Source organism: Giraffa tippelskirchi, chromosome 4 (assembly GCF_054371585.1).
Source record: "Giraffa tippelskirchi isolate mGirTip1 chromosome 4, T2T-mGirTip1v1.2.pri, whole genome shotgun sequence".
Classification (NCBI taxonomy): Eukaryota; Metazoa; Chordata; class Mammalia; order Artiodactyla; family Giraffidae; genus Giraffa; species Giraffa tippelskirchi.
Genome location: NC_137278.1, coordinates 352,641 through 374,701, shown reverse-complemented (window position 1 = coordinate 374,701; position 22,061 = coordinate 352,641). Strand labels below are relative to the sequence as shown.

Below are 22,061 nucleotides of genomic sequence, written 5' to 3'. Positions count from 1 at the left end.
TCTAGGGCCCCGGCTTCGTGGTGGTCCTCACGGGTGGATGCTGGTGGATAGGCATTGTTCTTCCCCGGGAAGAGCCTGGGCGGTGAGCTTGGCTGAGGGGCCATCGAGGAGATTTGTCTTAGGCAGAGCTTGCTTCCAGAGCTGCTGGTGCTGTGGTCAGGTCCGCAGGGCAGGAAGGGCACTGGGCCTGATTTTGTAAATCCTGGGCTGCAGCCTGGCCTCTTTCACCCCATGACCTGGGGGCACATGTGCGTGTCCGAGTCTCCTGCCTGAAGGGTTCGTGGGCATGTGCTCCTGGAGCTGTGCTTTGGTGAGGCTGTGACTCTGTAGTCACAGCTTCTGGTTCCAGGAAGGTGCTTAATCAGTGTCCCATCCCCCACTTTCCTTCTCAAATAGACTCTAATAATCACCAGCTTGTGGTTCCCAAACAATCCAGCGGATCCAGAAAGTCGCCTGAGGCTGGGCCGGGGAGGGGGAGGAGAGTGGACAAAGCCTCCTCATCACAGGCCTCCAGCCTTCGGGGCCTCAGTCTCTCCACCTGCCTGAGGTGTTCAAGGCCTCTGCCCTGTTCTGAGGTTGAGCTGCCATTGCCCCAGCTCTGAGCTTCCCTCTGCCCCCAGCTGGGTAGGGGTAAGTGCCTGGGGTTTGCTCCAGAAACCTGTTTGCACAGCCCAGGTTCCAGAGCACCCCCCCCCAACCCCGGGGGCTGCAGCCACTCCTTCTGGAGCCTGTGGTCCCAGGGAGGCTTGGCGCCCCACTGTGGCCCAGAACTCTCCTTCCAAGGGACAGGTGGCTGTGCCCAGGGCACCTGTGCTACATGTAAGGATAAACAGACTTGGCTACAAGGCCTCTGGCCTCCCAGATGAGGCCCTCTGTGCAAGCCCCCCTCAGTCCCCTGCCCCATCCTCGGAGGCTGGCTCTCTGCCTGCTTGCGCTGCTGGTGGTGGCTCCAGCGGTGCCCACCACGGGCCAGAATCGAGGTGCCTCGCTTTCAGAGTGTCTCTCCCTGGAGATGACCGAGGGGCCCGTGGGCCTCATGCCTCAGCTCCCCTCCCGGTCTTTGCTCTTGTGGCACCAGCCTGTCACCGGCTCTGATGGGATGGGCACCACTGAAATTCGATATAATAGGCTGGGCAACTTTCTAATCTGTTCCATTTTTCCTAATGACCAAGGAGGGAAGGGAGCAGGGAGGCTTCTGTTGGGAGGTGTGCCATCCTGCTGTGTGGCGCTCATCGTCCACACCCATCCGCTGCCTGAGGGCAGGTGGTTGCGGGGCGGGGTGGGGGGGTGGGATTGGGGGTGGGGTGTGTGGGTTTGTACAGAGAGCCCTCTGAGGTCCCATTGATGGCGTGTGGTGGCGAGTGTGGCCCCTTGGAGGGCAGGGTACGCCTCGCAGTCCATTGGGCACTGCGTGGGCTGTTGAGAAGTGTCACTGGCTGTTCACGTCTCTCTCCCTCTAGACCTGTGTCCCTGAGGATGTGAACATCTTATTTTTCAGAGTATCCCTAGAGCGTAGCTTGGGGCAGGCCCCCAGGAGGGTCAGGGAGTGTCTGCTGAATTAATGGGCTATTGAAGCTCGGGTGCTCTGTGCCTGAGCCACCTGGGAGCTGGTGAGGGTGGTGGGACCGACCTCTGGGGATGCTGTCCATGGTGCTATTTGGGCTGCTGGGAGCAAGGCAGGGAGGTCCACACCAACCCTTTGGCAGGACCCTCGAGTCTTCCAACAAACATATCCTGATTCCAGGTTCAGGGAGCCCGGTCCCCCCGTGAGGGCTGAGAGGCCTCCAAGGGCGGCTGCTTTCTCTTGCCTGTTGACCACACTCCTGGGCACAGGAGAGAATAGGACGGCTCACCTTCCTGGAGCTCCAGCAGGGGGAATCCCAAGGGTCCCAAGACCATAACTCTGCCCCCAGCCTGGCCTCGGAGATCCTGCCCTCAGTCCATCTGTCTCTCCATCTCCTCTCTCCTACCTTCACGTGGGCCTCTGTCCCGCCCCACCCTCCCTCTGTGTCTCTGTCTCTCTCCCTCTCTCCCTGTCTTAATCTCTTGGTCTTTGTCTCCCCATTTCTAAGCTTCTCTGCATCTCTGCTTTTTTATCTTGTCTTCATCTTCTCTATTTCTTTACCTCTCGATGTTTCTCCTTCTCTGTTTTTTGCTTTCTCTCTCTTATTCTTTCTTTGCTTTTCTCTTTCTGTTTGTTCTGTGCCTCTTGTATGGGTCATGAAGTCTCTGCTCTCACTGTCTGTGAGAGGAGGGCTGGGAGTTGGCACTGATGGTTTCCAGGCTCCCTCTCTCTGCACCTTGTCCGCAGGGATGGTTCTGGGTTGGGAGGGAAGCCCCCAGATGGGGAAGGTGGTCTGGGTGCCATGGGGGCTCACATGCTGCCCAGAGTCATGTGGGGAGTTGCTCTGCTGCTCTTGCTTGCAGCACCTGGGGACTGGCGACGTGTGTACATGTATATGCACACATGCGTGCAGCGGTGCATACATGTGCATGTGTGTGCTCATATGTGTGCACCTGTGCACACATGTATGTGTGCACTGCACATCAGTTCATGCACGTATGTGTGCATGCATGTGCATGCATTTGTGCATACACATGTAAACATGTGTGCACGCACTTGTATGTGTGCATGTGTGTATCCAGACACGCATGTGCACATGTGTATATGTGATTCTGTGCACACATGTATGTGTGCACACATGCACCTGAGCACCCACATGTATGTGTGTATGCATGTTTGTGTACATATGTGTATGTGTGGTGCATGATAGAAGGAGGCCTTGTCTGTTTTTGGGGTGAGTGCTGGGCCTGGGGAATCCAGAGAAGAACCCTAATCCTCCTGAGCTGAGGTGCCTGTGGGTAGCCATGGGGGCATTGTTTCTCATCACTTTGTTGTTTTTAATTAGAGTTTACTTAATTGATACTCAGAGGACTGGAAGCCCCATGGTGAACAGGGAAGGCCCTGTTGCCTGGTGAAGCCTGACTTGTCCCCGAGGCCAGCTGGGCTTGCTTCTGCTTCTAGGGCTGGCATGCGGGGCGTGGGAGGTGCCCTGGATGGGACTGCGGCCCTACCCTGCGTCGGGGAAGCCTCTTAACCTCGTACACTCACCTGTAAACTATGTCTGGGCACACCCTTGGCATTGCGGGGGGAGAGCGATATAGCACCCAGTCCTGCCCACTGAGTGGGGGAGGGGCTGTCCTATCTGAAGTCCCCTGTCTGCACATTTCTAGCCACTTGAGCTGCCCTCGTCTGGTGCTGCTCCGCCCACTGGTCATCCGTTGATTGCTATTTGTTCAGAATCGGTGCTTAGGACACAGCAGTGAACAAGGCCCCCTGGTCCCTGCCCTGCGGGCTGTGTTCCCTGGGGACTTGGTCTCCCTGACCCTGCCCCATTTCCTCTAGGTGCCCAGAGGCTCAGCAGGGGAGGTCATGGCTGCATCGTGGGGCCTGGGAGTTCGTGTGCTGTGGAGACCATGCCTCACTGATAGTGTGTGATGCATTCGTTTTCCCATGTAGGAAAGGGGTTAAGGAGAACACGGTGTGGTCTGGAAAGCGGCTGCTTGGTGTAGGCTCAGTAGTAAGGGGCTGAGCCATCTAGATATTTGGTGAGAGGCCGTGTCTGACGGCGTCAGTACCAGAACACGGGTGTCTCCATGGCCTTTAGAGCTCGAGATCAGACAGGACCCCCAGGGATGGGGTCTGGAGAAGAAGCTGCCTGTGGGTGAGCCTGGGGACTCCAGAGCTGGCAGGTTGGGGCTGGCTAGTGAGGTGGCTGGGGATGGTGTTTTAGGGAGGAAGAACGTGTCCTTCTTGAGCAGGAGTGTGGGAAGGATGGATCGCTGAGCGCAGAGACAGGCAGCCTGCAGGTGAAAGGTCCTCACAGATGGCCTGCACGGAGGCTCCTGCAGGCACGGAGGGTCTGTGGTGAGCACCCAGGGCAGCTCTTCCACCTTCGGGGGAGTTTTTCAGCAAAGCCAGGCAGAGAACTGGGCAGTGGTGGGAGGGAGAGGAGGGGCAGAGGGTTTTATCAGGCGGAGGCCACAGCCTGGCCCAGGAGGCAGGACAGCGGCGGTGCAGCCAGTGCACTGGAGTGACGTCTGGGTGGATGAGGGCGGCCGGGACCCTGGAGCCCACGCTCATCTCTCTGTGACTTCAGTACACCCGAGGTCGAGCTGGGTGCGGGTGCTGGGTTGTCAGATGAAAAAGCAGGGATGGGGCGAGAGCCATCCTCTGGTGCTCTGCGTGCCCGTCAGCTGAGGCTGGCATGGGAAGCAGGTGGTGTACGATGGAGGGATGGGCTTGTGGGCAGAGTGAGTGAGGATGCTGCAGCCCGGCCTCTCGCCTTCTCCTGGGCTCCCCTGGCTGGTCACCTTCCCTTCTCTACCCGTTGACCCTCTGGCTGACTGCCCATCCCCTCGTTCGTGTAGAAAATATCTGTCAAATGCCCTGGTTGCTGGGGACACAGCAGTGGACATGGAGGCTGCATTTCCTGGGGACACAGGCGACAAACAGCCTGTCCACATGGGTGTGAAGTGCAGTGACTAGCAGGAAGCCGGGCGGCGGGGGGTGAAATTCCCCTTCATGGGGTTTAGGGAAGGTCCCTAAGGAGGACCTGGAGCAGAGCAGCAGGTGGGAGGGGGTTGGGCGTCCTAAACCTGGAAGGGGGCGGGGGCAAAGATGCTGGGAGGCCGTGGGGACTGCTTGGGGCTCTGGGTGCAGGGGCTGACCTAGGTGGGGTGCTGACCATGGGGAGCAGTGCCCAGGAGGAAGTGATGGGCTTGGATGGGCTGGGCTGTGGGAAGCACTGCTGTCTGGTTGTCCTCAGGAAGCTTGCTGGCACCCCGAGTGTGGCACCTATGTTGCCTTCCTGTCCTAACTGCTGCTGTGCCCACCTTGCACCTTTGCCCTCATCATCCCCAAGGGAGCCCCCATACCAGCCTTTGGTCCCGAGGGGTTGATTGCAGCTGGGAATCGGGGCAGAGTCCTCTCAGACCATGGGGACTTGAGCCCAGAGTCCCCCCCGGCCCCCCCAGTTATGGCCCAGCCTGGAGCTTCCCTTAGGGGGAGGAGAGGTCTGTCCCAGCTTGAGCAGGTAGCTCCCTGCGGACAGTTCTAACCACAGCGTCTCATATTACTCCAAATTAAGCTGGGATTTCTTTCCAGGACATGTAATTAGAACTCAGGGTCTCCTGTCGCTGGTCTGAGCCTCCCGCGTTGCCTAGGGAGGGACGTCTCTGTCCACGCCCTGCCTCCCGAGCACTGGGGGCCTGGCTGGGACCGCAGGCAGAGGGCGTGGGAATGTGGTCCCGGGAGGCTGGGCCCTGGGGACACCGCCTTCGATGACGAGGGGTCCAGCAGGTGAAGCCAAGGTGAGCAGTGAACCTGTGCCCACGTGTGGGAGCCAAGGACACCGTGCCTAGCCACAGGTGACCAGAGACACTATGAGACCAGGGACACTGGGTCTGGAGGTGGACTGACCTTAGCTTGCGACCTCGGGCCCTAGAGCTCATGTTTGGGGCCGGAGCCACCCGTGTGGGCTCTTCCTCTGTCCTGTGATGTGGTCCTGCAGGCGGGGTCTCTGATGCCTGCTCAGGTTGAGGGTTTGCTGGACCTTCTCTTGTATCCCCACCCGAGGCTGGGAATCGCTGGGACAGGGGAGGGGCCTGAGTTCTGTCCAGTGGCCCCTGGAGTAGCAGAGGGAGGCTGTTGGGGACCCCATCTTTAAACTCTCCCCAGGCAGCATCCCCAAGGCATCGCTGATAATTCAGAACAGGCTTGGCCGCTGTGTCTGCCTGGCTCCTAGGTGCCTGCCTCCTGACAGTGGCCCCACTGGGCTGCCAGCCACGTGCTGGCGCCAGAGGCGGGGGTAGGGGGTTCCCCGCCTCCCTGTGTCTGCACCCCTGCCAGCTAGGTGTCCGCTGAGGGCGGCTCACTCCACTGCCCGCCTCTCAGTGTCTGCCCTCCTAGTTCCCCTCCCCCTTCTTCTATGATTTAGGATTCTTCACTCCCTCCTGGAGGGCTGTGGGGAGCCAGAGCCGGGCCCCTCCTGGCTGCTGCTGCAGCTGCCACCCCATGTGTTGAAGGAGAGCCCCCTTCGCCCAGCTCTAAGGGCCTGGGGATCCTGGCAGGACAGGGGGTGCAGGCTGCCGGTCTCAGGCCCGGAGCTCTGCTGTGCTGCACTGCGGGGTCCTGAGTGCTGGGCCCCCTGGGGCTGTTGCAGCTGGTGCCCGCAGGATGCTGAGCCCGGTAGCCTCTGTAGAGGTGCGGTAGTCGCTCAGTTGTGTCCGACTCTTTGCAACCCCATGGACTGTAGCCTGCAGGCTCCTCTGTCCTTGAAATTCTCCAAGCAGGAATACTGGAGTGGGTTGCCATTTCCTTCTCCAGGGGATCTTCCCGACCCAGGGATTGAACCTGTGTCTCCTGCATTGCAGGCAGATTCTTTACCATCTGAGCCCCCAGGGAAGCCCACCTTCTGCAGAGGTGGGGGGCGTGGGCAGCTGCTCATCTATCCATGTGTCTTGTGCCTGGTGTACCTGCAGAGGTCACAGGAGGTCGAGTTCATGTCTGGTGGGAGTGGCAGTGTTTACCTGTGACTGGTGGATATACCTGCAGCTGTCCGGGCGGGCGGGGCAGCTGGGCTGGAGTCTGCCTTCCTGTTCAACTCCAGGTGCCTCCCTCACCCCATCTCCTGCTGGGGAGCCCAGAGCGGCAAATTCACGTGGAGGTGAGCATGGTTGCTAGTGTCCTCTCGTGTTGCCAGGCCTGGAGCCAATGCCAGCCCCAGTCCCTGGACGGGGAAAGGCTGGAGAGCAGGTCCTCCTTGGCTGAACAGTGGGGGGCCGCCGGGATGGGCCGCTTCCCCCCCCCCCCCCCGCCCACAGCCCATCTGAGTCGCAGAGACCTGGAATCTGCGGACCCCCGCAGGCCGCCTGCACAGGCCTCTGGGTGTCCTGTCTTCACCCGGCTGGCCGCCCCACTGTGCCCCGCTTTCTCCAGGTCTCAGCCTCTCTGGGGAGCTCCTCTTGGAGCCCTCATCGCTCCAGCTGGTGGCTCCCTCTCTGCTCCCAAAGTACAAGAGCCCATGCATCACGGGGCCGCTGCTTCCAGCAGGATGGGATGTGGGCCTGTGTTTCTCTGCCTGACAGCCTTTCTGCCCTTGTCCTAGGGGCTTCCCTCCTGGCCGGCTCCTCAGATGGACTTTCCCCTGCAGAACCTTCTCCTTAGCTCGGGCGCCGCATAGATGCCTGAGATGGGGGTCAGAGGCCGAAACAGCAGGTGCTTGCTGTCTCAGTTTGGAGGCTGGGTGTCCAAGATCAAGGCACCCGTGGGGTTGCCTTAGGTGAGGCTTCTTCCTGCCGGTAGGCGGCTTCCTCCCCGCTGTGTCTTCCCGGGCCTGCTTCTCTGTGTGCCGACACAGGTCTCTGCTGTCTCTTCCTGTTCTATTAATCCTTTAAATTAAAGCCCATCCGCAGGACCTCGCTTAACCATTTACCTACCAAGAATCCCATCTCCAGATACAGTCCCATTGGAAGTCAGAGCTTCAACAGAGGAATTTGGGGGGACACAGGTCAGTCTGCAAAGGCTGTGCCCAGACCCCAGGCTCCTTGGTGGGCCTCTGTTGCCCCTCGCCTCGGTGCCGCAGTTCCCAGTGTGCAGCGAGTGTTGTGGGACTGAAATCCAGCAGGGGAGCGGGGACCCCCCTCGGCCGCCATGGGCCCAGGTGGCTCGTGACTGATCCCAGGTGTCCGCGTGGCTACCAGTCTGGGTCTGCGGTGTCTGCGGTGTGCTGGCCCGGGTTAGTTGTCTGTAGGTCCTTTCTCATTCCTCGCGGTCGGTCATCAGCCTCCCGGGTCTGACAGCAGGGACTGCGGACTGATGTGGCTGAAGGCAGGGCTGCCCACTCCCCCAGACCCTCTGCAGCCTGGACTGGGGCGGGGGCTGGGGAGGGCACTGCTGAGCCCATGGGAGGTCGGGGGTGTCCTGGATGTCCTGCAGCCTCCTGTCTGAGGGTGAGCATCCCCGAGGGGGCCTCCAGCACCACCCGCCCCCTCTGCCTGTGAGCCCCTCCCCACACCTGCTGTCTTGGGCCCTGGTTCTGTGAATGCAGCGTGGGGGCAGGGAATGGGCAGGAAGCGAGAGCGTCCTTCTTCCCATCTCCTGGTCAGTCCTGGGGCCTGGTGTTTCACTGTCCAGCCCTGCAACACCCTGACGCAGGGGCACAGCAGGGGCACGCGCGAGGCCCCCGGGTGGCCAGGCTTTGGTCTCCGTGAGTGGCTCCTTCCCTGGGCTGAGGCCCCCTGGGGTGGTGTGCTCACTCCTGTGCTTCTCTGGGTCCCTGGCCTGGCAAGTGGGCAGCGTGGGTGCAGAGCCCTCTGGTGAAACACCAAGCAGGTGGGGCTAGACCAAGAAGGGAGAGCGAAAGCTAGAAGCTGGCTCTTCTGTGAAGTCTCCTGGGTATTGGCTGCTCTTCTTCTCCTGGGCTGGATGCTATTATTAACATCCCCTTGTAAAAACTTAAATATCTTCTCTTGAGCTCATCACAGATTTGCAGTATGCATAGAGGGTGCCGAGGGTGCTGCCAGTGAGGCTATAGCATGGTTTCACAACCAGAGTGTTGACCCCAGCACTGTCAAGACACAGAAACTCCATCCCCACCAGGACCCCACTGTTGCCCTTCTGTACCTGCTTCCACTTTCCTCCAGCCTCACTGCCCCTTAATCCCTGATGACCATAATCCGGCAGCCATGTCCATCACTTTGTTACTTCACGGGCATTAAATATTGGTTAATGGACTCGTGCCTTTGGGACTGGCTCTGTTGGCCAGGATGTCTCCCTGAGGCTGGCTGAGTCACATTGTTGCACATGTCTGTACTTTGTTTCTCTTTACTGCCCATTGTCTCTTTAACTGTTCACCTGTTGAAGGACACGTGATTTGTTTCTAGCTTTTGAAATGTCACCCACAAGACTGCTGTGCACGTCTGGGCGCAACAGAAGTTCCCTGGATGAAAGCCTAGGGGCGCAATTACGGGGCCGTACTGTAGTGCACGCTTCACTGTTTAAGATATTACCAAACGGTTACCTGAAGTGTCTGTACCACTTTACACTTTTTTACATTCCCACCAGCAATGTATGAGTGATCTAGTTTCTCCATATCCTTACCAGCGTTTGCTGTTGTCACTGTTTCTTATTTTAGCTATTCCGGTGGGTATGCAGTGATATATCATGGTGGTTTTGATTTGCATTCCCCTAATGGCCACTGATACTGGACATCTCTTCATGGGCTTGTCTGCCGTCTGTATCTCCATTTTGGTGAAATGTCAGTTCATGTATTCTCTTCAGGTTCTAATTGGATTGTTAGATACTAGTTGATTTTCTCCCAATCTGTAGTTAATTTTTTTTCACCCTTGTGACGGGGACTTTTGCAGAGCAAAAGCTTTAAATCACAATGAAGTCCAGTTAATCAGTTTTCCCTTTTATAGATGGGGCTTGTGGTTTTGAGTCTAAGAACTCTTTGCCAGACCTACGTCATAAAGATTTTCGCCTACGATTTTCCCATGAAAGTTTTATCGTTCTGTGTTTTACATGTGAGTCTGGGATCCGTTCTGAGGTAGCGTTTGTCTCAGGAGCGAGGCGTCTTTCCGTTGAGATTCTGTTTTGTTAGCTTTCTGCCTGCATGTGGGTGTCCCGGTGCCCCTGCAGCACTGGCTGAAAAGGCTGGAGCGTGTCTCCACCGCTGCAGGGTTTGTCCCTCTGTCGGAAGTCGCTTGGCCGCGTGCATGTGGGTCTGCTGCTGTTCCGTTGATCTGTGTCCGTCTCTCTACCAGTTTCACACTGTATTGATTACTAGAACTATTTAAGTCTCAGAATTGGCCACACTCATTCCTCCCACTTTATTCTGTTTTAAAAGCTGTGTGGCTATTCTAGTTTCTTTATTTCCACATAACTTTTGGAATAATCTCGTCAATATATATACAGAATCTTCATAGGAGTTGCGTAAAGTCGGTTTGTTAACTTGCAGAGAATTAATATCTTTCCTATGTTGAGTCTCCCAATCTATGAACATGATATGTCTCTTCATTTATGTAGACCTTATTGATTTCTTTCCTCTGTAGTTTGTAGTTTTTGGGATTCAAGAGCTGTGCATGTTTTGTTAGATTTACATCTAAAAGTTTTTCTTTTATTTTTATGTGTGTACAAATGGTATAATATTTAAAATTTCAGTATCCAAATGTCCATTGCTATTGCTATGTAGAAAAGCAATACATTTTTTTATATTGTATTTATCTTTATTTCTATAACTTTGCTGAATGCACTTATTAGTTTCAGGAGATTTTTTAAAAAAGATTCTTTGGAGTTGTCTATGTAGACAAGTATGTCATTTGCAAATGGAACAGTTTTATGTCTTTCTACCTTCTCATTCCTTTTTTTCTCTTATTACATCAACGAGGACTTCTAGTGCTACACTGAGAGAGAGAGTAGACACCTTTGCCTTGTTTCCAAGGAGGAAAGCATTCTTGGGAGGAAAACAGTCGAACTCCTCCCGTTAAGGATAATGTCTGCTGTAGATTTTTGTTCCCCCTAGCTCAGCCGGTGAAGAATCCGCCTGCAGTGCGGGAGACCTCAGTTGGATTCCTGGGTTGGGAAGATCTGCTGGAGAAGGGATAGGCTACCCACTCCAGTATCCTGGCCTGGAGAAGCCCATGGACTGTATAGTCCATGGGGTCGCAAAGAGTCGGACATGACTGAGCAACTTTCACTTTCACTTTGCTGTCGGTTTTGTAGATGCTGTTTATTGAGGCAGTTCTTCTCTATTCCTTTTTTTCTTGAGAGTTTTTGTCATGAATCAGCTTTCCTCTTGTCAGTGTCAGATTTTATCGAATGTTCTTTCTACACCGATATGCTCACATGACCGTTTCTTCCTCTGCCTATTAATACGGTGAACTACAATGATTGATTTTTGAGTATTGAACCGGACTTACTTCCTGGAAAGAACATGGTATGGTATGTAATTCCTTTTTATATACTGCTGAATTGCATTTGCTAATATCTTTTAGGGATGTTTGCATCTGTATTCATGAAGGCTGTTGATCTGTCAGTTTTTTTTTTTTTTTTCGCTTTGTTTTGTTCTTTTTTTTTCGGTACTGTCTTTGTATGGCTTTGATATCAGGATAATACAGGCTTCCAAAAATGGAATTGGAAGTGTTCCTTCCCCATTCTATTTTCTGGAAGCCATTGTGTAAAAGTGCTGTGAATTCTTCTTTAAATATTTGGTAAAATTCGACAGTGAATCCAGTTGGCCTAGAGATTTCTTTTTAGGGAGTTTTAATCTTATGGATTCAATTTCCTTAATAGTGAAAGGGATATTTGAATTATCTATTTCCTATTGGGTAAGTTGAGGTAGTCTGTATTTTTTTGAGGACATAGTCCATTAAGTCTAAATTGGCAAGATTGTGTGTATACAGTTGTTCACAGTAGTCCCTTATTTTTCTTATGATGTCTGCAGCATCTGTAGTGACAGCCCTTGTTTCGTTTCTTATTTTGGTAATTTATGTCTTCTCTCTTAATATCTCTCTTTTGGGAGGTTTGGATTAGTCTTGCTAGAAGTTTGTCAGTTTTATTGATCTTTTCAAGGAAATAACTCTTAGTTTCAATAATTTTTTAATTTCTTTTTTTCAATTTTACTTTTTCTGCCCTTATGTTTATTATTTTCTGCATTCTGTTTGCTTTGAGTTTGTTTTACTCCTCCTTTTCTCAGTTCTTGTGGTGAGAGCTTAGGTCGGTGGTTTGAGACATTCTTTCTTTCCTGGTGTGTGTGCATGCTGTGTTAAATTGGCCTCTCAGGACACTTGAGCTGTGTCTCACACATGTCAGTATGTTGTGTTTCAGTTTAATTCAGTGTCAAGTGTTCCTGAATTTTCTCTAGACTTTTCTTCGATTATAGATTGTTTAGAAATGTGTTGTTTAGTTTCTAAATGTTTGGAAATATTCCAGTATCTTTCTGTTACTGATTTCTAGCTTGATTCCATGTGGTCAGAGAACACACTCTGTATGATTTTGAGTATTTTAAATTTGGTAAGGTTTATTTTAGGCTCAAGATATGGTCTGTCTTTGTTTATGTTTCATGGGCACTTGGCGAGAATGTGTATATGGCTGTTTTTGTGTGGCATGTTCTATAAATGTGGATTAGATTCTGTTGAAGGTGTTAATAAGTCTTCTGTATCCTCGCTGGTTTTCTGTCTGATTGTTCTGTCTGAGGTCTCCATTTATAGTAGTGCTTTTGTCTATTCTTCCTTACGCGTCTATTGGTTTTTACTTCACATATTTTGTGGCTCCATTGTTGAGTACATACAGGCACACATCATTTGTTGAGCTTCACTTTATTGCATTTTTTAAACTTGGAGGCTTGTGGTGACCCTGCTTTGAGCAAGTCCATTAGCACCGTTTTTTCAAAAGTGTTGGCTCTGTTTCTGTCTCTGTGTCATGATTCTTTAGTTTTTGGAATATTTCAGACCCTCCTGAAAGATTAGGGTTTGTTGGAGGCTCGTCTTCTTTCCCCTTGCCTGGGATTCCGACCGACTTTTAGGGCCGCGGCACCCCTCCCCCGGCTCTTCTTCCCGCGGCTCCCGGACGGCCCGGCTGCGGCTTTGGGCCTGATGTCTCGGGCCTTCCTGCCCTCAGCCCCTTGGCTCTTCCCCGCGTTCCCTCTCTGCTACAGTTGAGCCCGTCCTCAGCTTTTCGCATTGGCTATTGCAATTTTCCATTTAATTCTTCTTTATATTGTTCAGGATACTTTCTTCTGTGTGGTTGTCTGTGGAAAGACTTTATCATAACTGCTGCAAAATCTTTGTCAGAAAATTTTAGCACCTGTGTTATCTCAAGTGTCAGAATCTATGATTGTCTTTTTTCATTCAGTTTGAGATCTTCCTGGCTTTTTGATGAATGAGATATGATTGAAACCTGGACATCTCCACATGTTTTTCTGAGACTCTGGTTCTTATTAACCCTGTTTTAGCTGGGTCTCTGATCCTTCTCAGTAAGGAGACAGGGTTTTCTGGTTTGCCACTTCTGCATGGAGTAGAAGTTCAGGTTCCAGGCTCAACCATCGTTGGCAGAGCCCCTCATCTTTACAGGGAGGAGGCGACACTCTTACTTTACAGACTGGAAACTGAGAGAAGCTCAGACATTTTGCAGGAACCAGTGCAGATTCCAGCTAGACTAAGCCAAAGTCCCAGCTCGTAGCCACCAGCCACCCCGCCCCTTAGGAGTGTAGGAGTACTGTTTCCCCTGAAATGAAGGGTCTGATGACAGTGACGTGAAGGCATCCACTCCCAAGGTTTCCATGGCTGCAGTGGGTCATACTGACCTCCCTGGTCAGAGCTTTGCTGTAGTGGACAAAAGTAGTAGGCCTCTTTCAAGCTGGACAGGACCCTTCAGCCAGTCTAAGGATGCGGTGTCCACATGGGGCCAGTGTCCAGCTGGGTGGTGGTCAGGGAGGGACTGTAGAGCATCTCTACAGTGGTCACCACCATGCCCCAAAGACGCTGGGGGCCTGGTGCCCCTGATGTCCACTCTGTGTGGTCCCTGCCTGCCCTCTAGCCCTAGAGGAGTGGTTGGGGAGGTGAGAGCATTTGGCTGGACTTTCCTGGGCTCTGGGCATGCCCCAGCTCCTCCTGTTCTTGGATCGTGCACTTGGACACTTGGATGTGTCACCTGAACCTCAGTTTCTTCTTCTGTATAATGGGACTAATGGTGCTGACCTCCGAGTGTCCTTGGTATGAGGTAGACAGCAGTGATGTTTTTATTTGAATGAGTTGTGAATGTCATATTCTCTGGCTTGGGGGCCTGCACTTTGCAGGGCTGGCCCTTCTTCAGCCTTGCCTGGGGTCTTGAGGGTTTGGAGCCGGCTCAGGGCCTCTAGTGCAGGGCCCAGTGCTTTATGTGCAGCCCAGGGCGGGGCTGGAGTGGGGAGCACGGTGGAGCCTGAGGCATCTTTGGCTGAGACCAAGAGGCTGTATCCATGGCAACTGCCTCAGCCTCCTAGGCAAGAATCAGCATCTGGAAAGTCGGTGACAAAGAAGTTCCTGGGGATGGTGCTGCCCCTGCCACATGTCTGCCCTCAGCTTCGTGTCTCCCTGGGTGGTGGCCTGACCTGGAGACCGTGTACTCACCCAGGGTGAGCCAAGGCTGGGGCGAGCAGGTGCAAGCCTCCCCCAGACAATCTGCTCCTGGCTTTCCCTGGAGTCCCGCCCCACCCCTCCCCCATGACAGCAGTAACAATTCCAAGGAGGCCGCACGCCAGACCCTTCTTGCTGAATTGTTCTCCAAACTGCTATGTTTTGAGAGTCAGAGAGATGCCCATAGCGACTGTGTGGGGCTGGCAGCCCAGACTGAGGCTGTCGTGGGCATCTCTGCTCTCTTTGTCGGACTTGATGGACGGGAGGCCTCAGGGAGCGCTCCCAGCTCGGCCTGTGGAGGGGCAGAGGTGATCCTGCATCATAAAACAGATGTGGAAAGGCAGGGTGACCCTACAGAGCCAGTATGTTGAATATGCAGCTACAAAGACCCAGCTGGGGACCCCAGAATCTGGGTTGGGGGTGCTTGGGTCAGGGTCGGGTCCCAGGCCAACACTGTACCGAGCGGTCCCGTGTTTCTCCATGGCTGGGAGCCCCCGCCTCGGGGGCCTGTGGGTGGGACCCCAGGCAGGGACTGGCTGGTGTGTCCTCACCGTGTGTTTCTGGTCCCTGCTGACCATCCGTGGTCCCGGCTCCATGGATGATCACGGTCCAGTGTGTCCGTGGCTCCTGCTGTCCACAATGGCTGCTTGTGTACCTGTGGGGCTGTGTGTCTGAGCATGTGCCTCACGCCTGTGTGTCCCCACGTCCACGCCTTGTCTCCATGCCCTGCCGTTCTGTGTGCGAGGTGGCAGGCCTGGGGCTCGGGCTGCAGTGGTCACAGCTGGCGAGTGTGCGCTCAGGGCCCGAGTCTCTGCGTGTTTTATCTAGTTGTCATCATAGTTTGCATAAAAATTGCCTTTTACCTTTCTGTGTATAGCAGCATATCGAGGTAAATCCACGTAGCGTAACATTCATCCTTTTATAGTGTACAATTCAGCAGTTTTCAGTACGTTCTGATTTTAGAGCCGTCCGTGTTCCCGAGAAGGGAGCCCCTTCCCGTTGTGGTCACTCCCTGATGCCCTCCCCGCCGGCCCCAGGAATCGCTCACCTCGGGTTTGTCTGTGGGGCCGCGTCTGTCTGGACAGTGACTCCGGGTGCCGCCACACACTGCGTGGCCCGTTGTATCTGGCTCCTTTCACTTAGTGCAGTATTTCGAAGGTTCACCCAGGGATCAGTTCATCTGTTTCCTTTAACATTATTTCACAAACACATTAGGTCTGATGCGTTATTTGTGATGAGCACCCAGGCTTCCACTGTCATTGAACACAAAGATGGTTGTTGTTGTTCAGTCACTAAGTCATGTCCAAATCTTTGCGACCCCATGGACTGCAGCACGCCAGTCTTCCCTGCCCTTCACTATCTCCAGGAGTTTGCTCAAACTCATGTCCATTGAGTTGGCGATGCCATCCAACCATCTCATCCTCTGCCTCCCCCTTCTCTTCCTGCCCTCAGTCTTTCCCAGCATCAGGGTCTTTTCCAGTGAGTTGGCTGTTCGAATCAGGGGCCAAAATATTGGAGCTTCAGCCTCAGCATCAGTCCTTCCAGTGAATATTCCAGGTTGGTTTCCTTTAGGATGGACTGGCTTGATCTCGTTGCTGTCCAGGAGACTCTCAAGAGTCTTCTCCAGCACAATTCCAAAGCATCAATTCTTCGGCACTCAGCCTTCTTTATGGTCCAACTCTTTTAATCTCAATAGTGTGATGTGGATCTTTCAACTTTGGTTTCTTTTTTTTTTTTCCCCATTATTTCAATGGGGCAGATTCCCAGAGTGGACTAATTGGAAGTCTTAAGCATTTTACGGCATTTTATTTTGCAAGTTGTTTTACAAGTGTGATGCATTACTGTACATTCCTACTGTCAGGGGACGTTCAGCTTCCAGGAATCCAGTGTGTCTCAGTTTCTTCCTTTGTGCCATTTCTCAGGGACCCTCTGTCCCTTATCCGTCCCTAGTCCAGGAGTGAGCAGAGCTGCACGCAGGTCTCGGCACTGAGATCACGGGGAAGGGCGCCTGGATCCCTTTCAGTGACTCCCCTCAGCGACTCTCTTCAGCGGCCTTGCAGGTATTAGATGGTCCATTTTGTTGCAACTGATGGAATGTCATTCTTTGTAATGGCTGAGTAATCATTTTACTGAAGGTATATAAGCCTGCATTTCTGCTAATAAAATACCCTTGCTCCACTAGAGGCCTGGGTCCCCCGCGCCCTCCTTTCTGTCCTCATTCTCTTCGGCGCGTGGAAGCCCACCGAGCTCACTTTCTCACCCGGGCTTTCAAGACCCCCTTGAGAGGACGCCCTGTGCCTTTGTGAGCGGTGCAAGTCCTGTGCGTGGGCTTTGTTGGTTTCCCACGTAACCCGAGAGACCCTGCTCTCTCTCTCTCTTTCTTTTTGCTGACTCCGGTCCCCAGGTCCCGGTCTGTAAAAGACCGCAACACCTACTACGTGTGTGTGTTAGCTGATCAGCTGTGTCTGACTCTTTGTGCCCCGTGGACTAGAGCCCGCCAGGCTCCTCTATCCATGGAGTCCTCCAGGCAAGAATACTGGAGCGGGCTGCCATGCCTCCTCCAACATTCCTACTAATTCCGTTAAATTTAACATCTGCGTTGCCACTCCTGGGTGTTATGTTTCTAAACCCTTTTGATGATTTTTGGGTGTAAGGCCTTGCCTTGTTGCTGTTTTATCTTTTGTTTCCATGACTGATGGTTTGGACGTGTTTGCATGTTACTGCATTATGTTTTCTTTTGTGAGTTGTGTGTGTGGATTCTCGGCTGTTTCCTTTTGGGAACTTCGGGGCTTCTTCACTAACACTGAGCACGTGTTTCCTACCAGGAGGCTGGGGGTGAACCCAGAAGGAAGGCCTCCAGCTCCAAGCCAGTCCTGCTCCCCTTCCCCAGGCTGACCACCTGCCTTGCTCTCCAGCATCTCCTAGAGCCTAAGACTTTGGGAATCATAGGCACACAGAAAATGCGTGTTGAATACAAAGATATATGCTATAATCACCCTTCTGTTATTGTTGTTAATATATCATTTTTAATTAAAGTGCCTCAAAGTTATTTTATTATTTTAAACAGTTTCAGTGTAGGGTACACATTCTTCTTTGCCATGTAAATAAAAATATTGATTTTCTCACTTGAAAATGCTCCTATTGGAAAGAATAAAAATGACCCACAGTCCCACCACCCTGAGATAACCACTGTTAATATTTTGAGCTTTTTCATCCTGAACCTTCTCTATGTGTAGGCTTTTGAAACACACAGCTGGGGTCCTACTCTGGGGGCAGAGGGCACTCTGCTGCTGTCACGGGCAGGCCGGCTTGTGCAGGGCTGCACGAGATCCCCAGGGGCCGTCTGGGCACCCCCACCGCTGAGTATGTGCTGAAGACACGGTTCTTCTGCCATGTGGACCGACCACAGTCATCTCCCTCTTGTTGACCATTTAAATTATTTCAAAGCTTCTTTTATAGACAGGACCAAAAAGCACAGCTGCATCTGTGCCACACGCTGCCTGTTTCCTCGAGACAAATGCCTAGAAGCTGGGTGGCAGTTTATTTCCTCTGTGGGTAACTTTCGCGTCACTTGGTGGTGCTTCCTTTATCACGCCCTGAAGTGGTCTTGCGCTTACCCATGCTGCTTCTGTTTGGGTTCGAACCCATCTGGCCTGCGGTCCAGGAGTTGAGCTCAAAGTAATATCTCAGTAGCTCATGAAACAGGACCTTCTCTCTTTTCTGAATATTTGTTTAATATTTTACCTATTTAAGTTTCTAGATAATTTTGAAATCATGTTATTGTAGTCCAAAGAATTCCTTTTGGGAGGTTGTTTCAACTATTGAGAATCTCGGAGTTGATTTGTGGAGAATCAGGTTTTAAAAACCCACATGTTGTCTGTCTATGCAGGAGTAGCGTGTGTCTTAGTATGTGTTCAATTCCTGGTAGATAAGATCCTGCAGTTCTATTGGTGTAGGTCATTCACATTTTGGAGTTATTCCTCAGTGGTTTGTGTGTGAGTCCTTGTGGTTGAGGAGTTTTGTTTCATTAGGTTTCGGACCAGTCATGTTGGTGCCACATCAGCTTTGGGGAATTTGTGCTCTTGTCCTGGTCCTGGGCTTGGTCCCTACGGTTTGCTGAGGGGAGCTGAGCTGGTCTCTATTTGCTGATGGACTGTGGGCTTGCAGCCAGGTTGTGATTTTTTCGGCCTAGCTTTCTCAGCACTCTGATGACAGCATCTAAAGATTGCTTTTCTGTGCCTGTTTTTTTTTTTTTTCCTATAACTGCTCCGTGCTGCATTTTTCTTTCAAGGCTTTGTGTTACTTTCTGTCCTCTGGAAGCTGGGGGTGGGGAGTGGGATTTGCAAACCTGCAGGAAGGGATTCAAGGCGATGCTCCTGCCCAGCATCCGCACAACGTGAGTGTGCGTTAGAGTTGCCTGCAGCGTTTCCTGCGGTCTTGGTGCTGGGCCCACCCCCTGAGGTCCAGCGGCCCAGAGTTCACCGCCGATGCCGTTTCCCGGGGCGCTGACACTGCCGGTGTCGGGGCCTGGCTCTCTCTCTCTCTCTATATATATATATATATTTATGTATACGTCTTAAGTTGGAGTGTAGTTGCTTTGCAGCGTCATGGTACTTCCTGCTGCATCAGCCACACATATGCATCGATCCCCTCTTCCTTGTTTTTCCTTGTCATTTAGGTCACCTTTGAGAAACTGCTCTCAACCAACTTCCTGGGAGTTTTGTCCGTGTCATCCAGAAATAATCACTCTATCTATTCTTTTCCTTATGTCTTATTCACATTCTGCTCTGTTAGCCAGAACTCCTGAAATAAGATTCAGTGAGATTTATGGCAATTATTCTTATTTTATTATCTGATTTAAAAGGAAATCCTTCATGATACATGAGGGTTTTTTGGTACTCTTGAGAGTGGATTTTATGCATAGAAAACTTTTAATTTCTAAAAATCAGGATTCTATTTGTTAAAGTGACAAATCCAAAATTGCAATTCTTTTAAAGAAATGTTAGGTTCAATTTGTGACAACATGGATGGATCTTGAAAGCATTATGTTAAGCGAAATGAGTCAGACAGAGAAAGACAAATACTGTACTTATGTGTGGAATCTAAAAACAAACGCACCCCAAACTTATAGAAAAAGAGGTCATATCTGTGGTTCCCAGAATGAGAGAGGGGGGCAGGGGAATTGGAGTTGTTATTGTTGTAAAGTACAGATAACAGGTATGAGATAAATAAAGCCTGGGGAGTTGATGTACAGAGTGGTGACCTCGGCTCACATGAGTATATTATCTGTAAGAAAGCTGTGATCACTCACCTAAAGCCAGACATCCTGGAATGTGAAGTCAAGTGGGCCTTAGGAAACATCACTGCGAACAAAGCTAGTGGAGGTGATAGAATTCCAGCTGAGCTATTTCAAATCCTTAAAGAGGATGCTGTGAAAGTGCTGCACTCAATATGCCAGCAAATTTGGAAAACTCAGCAGTGGCCACAGGACTGGGAAAGGTCAGTTTTCATTCCAATCCCAAAGAAAGGCAATGCCAAGAATGCTCAAACTATCGCACGATCGCACTCATCTCACACGCTAGCAAAGTAATGCTCAAAATTCTCCAAGCCAGGCTTCAACAGTATGTGAACCATGAACTTCCAGATGTTCAAGCTGGATTCAGAAAAGGCAGAGGAACCAGAGATCAAATTGCCAACATCCACTGGATCATCGAGAAAGCAAGAGAGTTCCAGAAAAACATCTATTTCTGCTTTATTGACTATGCCAAAGCCTTTGACTGTGTGGATCACAACAAACTGTGGAACATTCTGAAAGAGATGGGAATACCAGACCATCTGACCTGCCTCCTGAGAAATCTGTATGCAGGTCAAGAAGCAACAGTTAGAACTGGACATGGAACAATGGATTGGTTCAAATTTGGGAAAGAAGCATATCAAGGCTGTATATTGTCACCCTGCTTATTTAACTTATATGCAGAGTACATCATGCGAAATGAAGGGCTGGATGAAGCACAAGCTGGAATCAAGATTGCCAGGAGAAATATCAATGACCTCAGCTATGCAGATGACACCACCCTTATGGCAGAAAGTGAAGAAGAACTAAAGAGCCTCTTGATGAAAGTGAAAGAGGACAGTGAAAAAACTGGCTTAAAACTCAACATTCATAAAACTAAGATCATGGCATCTGGTCCCATCACTTCATGACAAATAGATGAGGAAACAATGGCAACAATGACAGAATTTATTTTGAGGGGCTCCAAAATCACTGCAGATGGTGACTGCAGCCATGAAATTAAAAGATGCTTACTCCTTGGAAGAAAAATGATGACCAACCTAGATAGTGTATTAAAAAGAAGAGGTGTTACTTTGCCTACAAAGGTCCGTCTAGTCAAAGCTATGGTCTTTCCAGTGGTCATGTATGGATGTGAGAGCTGGACTATAAAGAAAGCTGAGTGCTGGAGAATTGATGCTTTTGAACTGTGGTGTTGGAGAAGACTCTTGAGAGTCCCTTGGACTGCAAGGAGATCCAACTAGTCCATCCTAAAGGAGATCACTCCTGAATATTCATTGGAAGGACTGATGCTGAAGCTGAAGCTCCAATGCTTTGGCCACCTGATGTGAAGAACCTACTCATTGGTAAAGACCCTGATGCTGGGAAAGATTGAAGGCAGGAGGAGAAGGGGGCGACAGAGGATGAGATGGTTGGATGGCATCACCGACTCCATGGACATGAGTTTGGGTGGACTCTGGAAGTTAGTGATGGACAGGGAGGCCTGGCGTGCTGCAATTCATGGTGTTACAAACAGTCAGACACGACTGAGCCACTGAACTTGAACTGAACTGAAGAAGGCTCTTGAGACAGTAGATCCTGAGAGAGAATTTTTTTCTCTTTCTCATTGTATCTACATGAGATGATGGATATTAACTAAGCCTATTGAGGTAATAACTTCACAATATATGGAAATCAAACCACTCTTCTATATGCCTTAAACTTTCATAGTGATGTATGTCAATTATTTTTCAATAAAACTGCAAAAATATTAACATTTTTAAGATTCAGCTGATGAAAATTTGTATATATACATTTTGCACTTTTAAAAAATTTTATTTGTTTTTTCATTGAAGGATAGTTGCTTTACAGAATTTTGTTTTCTCCCAAATATCAACATGAATCAGATATGAGTATACATATTTCCCCTCCCTCTGAAACTCCCTCCCATCTCCCACCCCGTCCCACCCCTCTAGGTTGTTACACAGCCCTTGTTTGAATTCCCCGAGTCATACAGGAAATTCCCATGGACTATCTATTCTACCTATGGCAATGTAAGTTTCTGTGTTACTCTCCCATACATCTTACCCTCTCCTTCCTCCCCCCGCCCCTGCTGTGTCCATAAGTCTGTTCTCTGAGTCTGTTTCTCCATTGCTGCCCTGCAAATAAATTCATCAGTACCATTTTTCTAGATTCTGTATACATGCATTAGTATATGATATTTATCATTTTCTTTCTGACTCACTTCACTCTGTATAATAGGCTCTAGGTTCGTTCACCTCATTAGAACTGACTCAAATGTGTTCCTTTCTATGGCTGAGTAATATCCCACTGCATATATGTACCACAGCTTCTTTATCCATTCATCTGTTGATGGACATCTAAGTTGCTTCCATGTTCTAGCTATTGTAAATAGTGCCGCAATGAACATTGGAGTTCAGTTCAGTTCAGTTGCTCAGTCATGTCCGACTCTTTGCGACCCCATGAACCACTGCATGCCAGGCCTCCGTGTCCATCACCAACTCCCCGAGTCCACCCAAACCCATGTCCATCGAGTCAGTGATGCCATCCAGCCATCTTATCCTCTGTTATCCCCTTCTCCTCCCACCTTCAA

The 22,061-nt window shown here is 51.1% G+C and overlaps 1 protein-coding gene across 3 annotated transcripts in view; it reads left to right on the top strand.

Annotated features, from left to right (window-relative positions):
* The window catches only part of CACNA1B (calcium voltage-gated channel subunit alpha1 B), a 216,255-nt gene that overhangs the window by 5,014 nt on the left and 189,180 nt on the right, over positions 1-22,061 (top strand). The gene's annotated exons all lie outside the window — the stretch shown is intronic.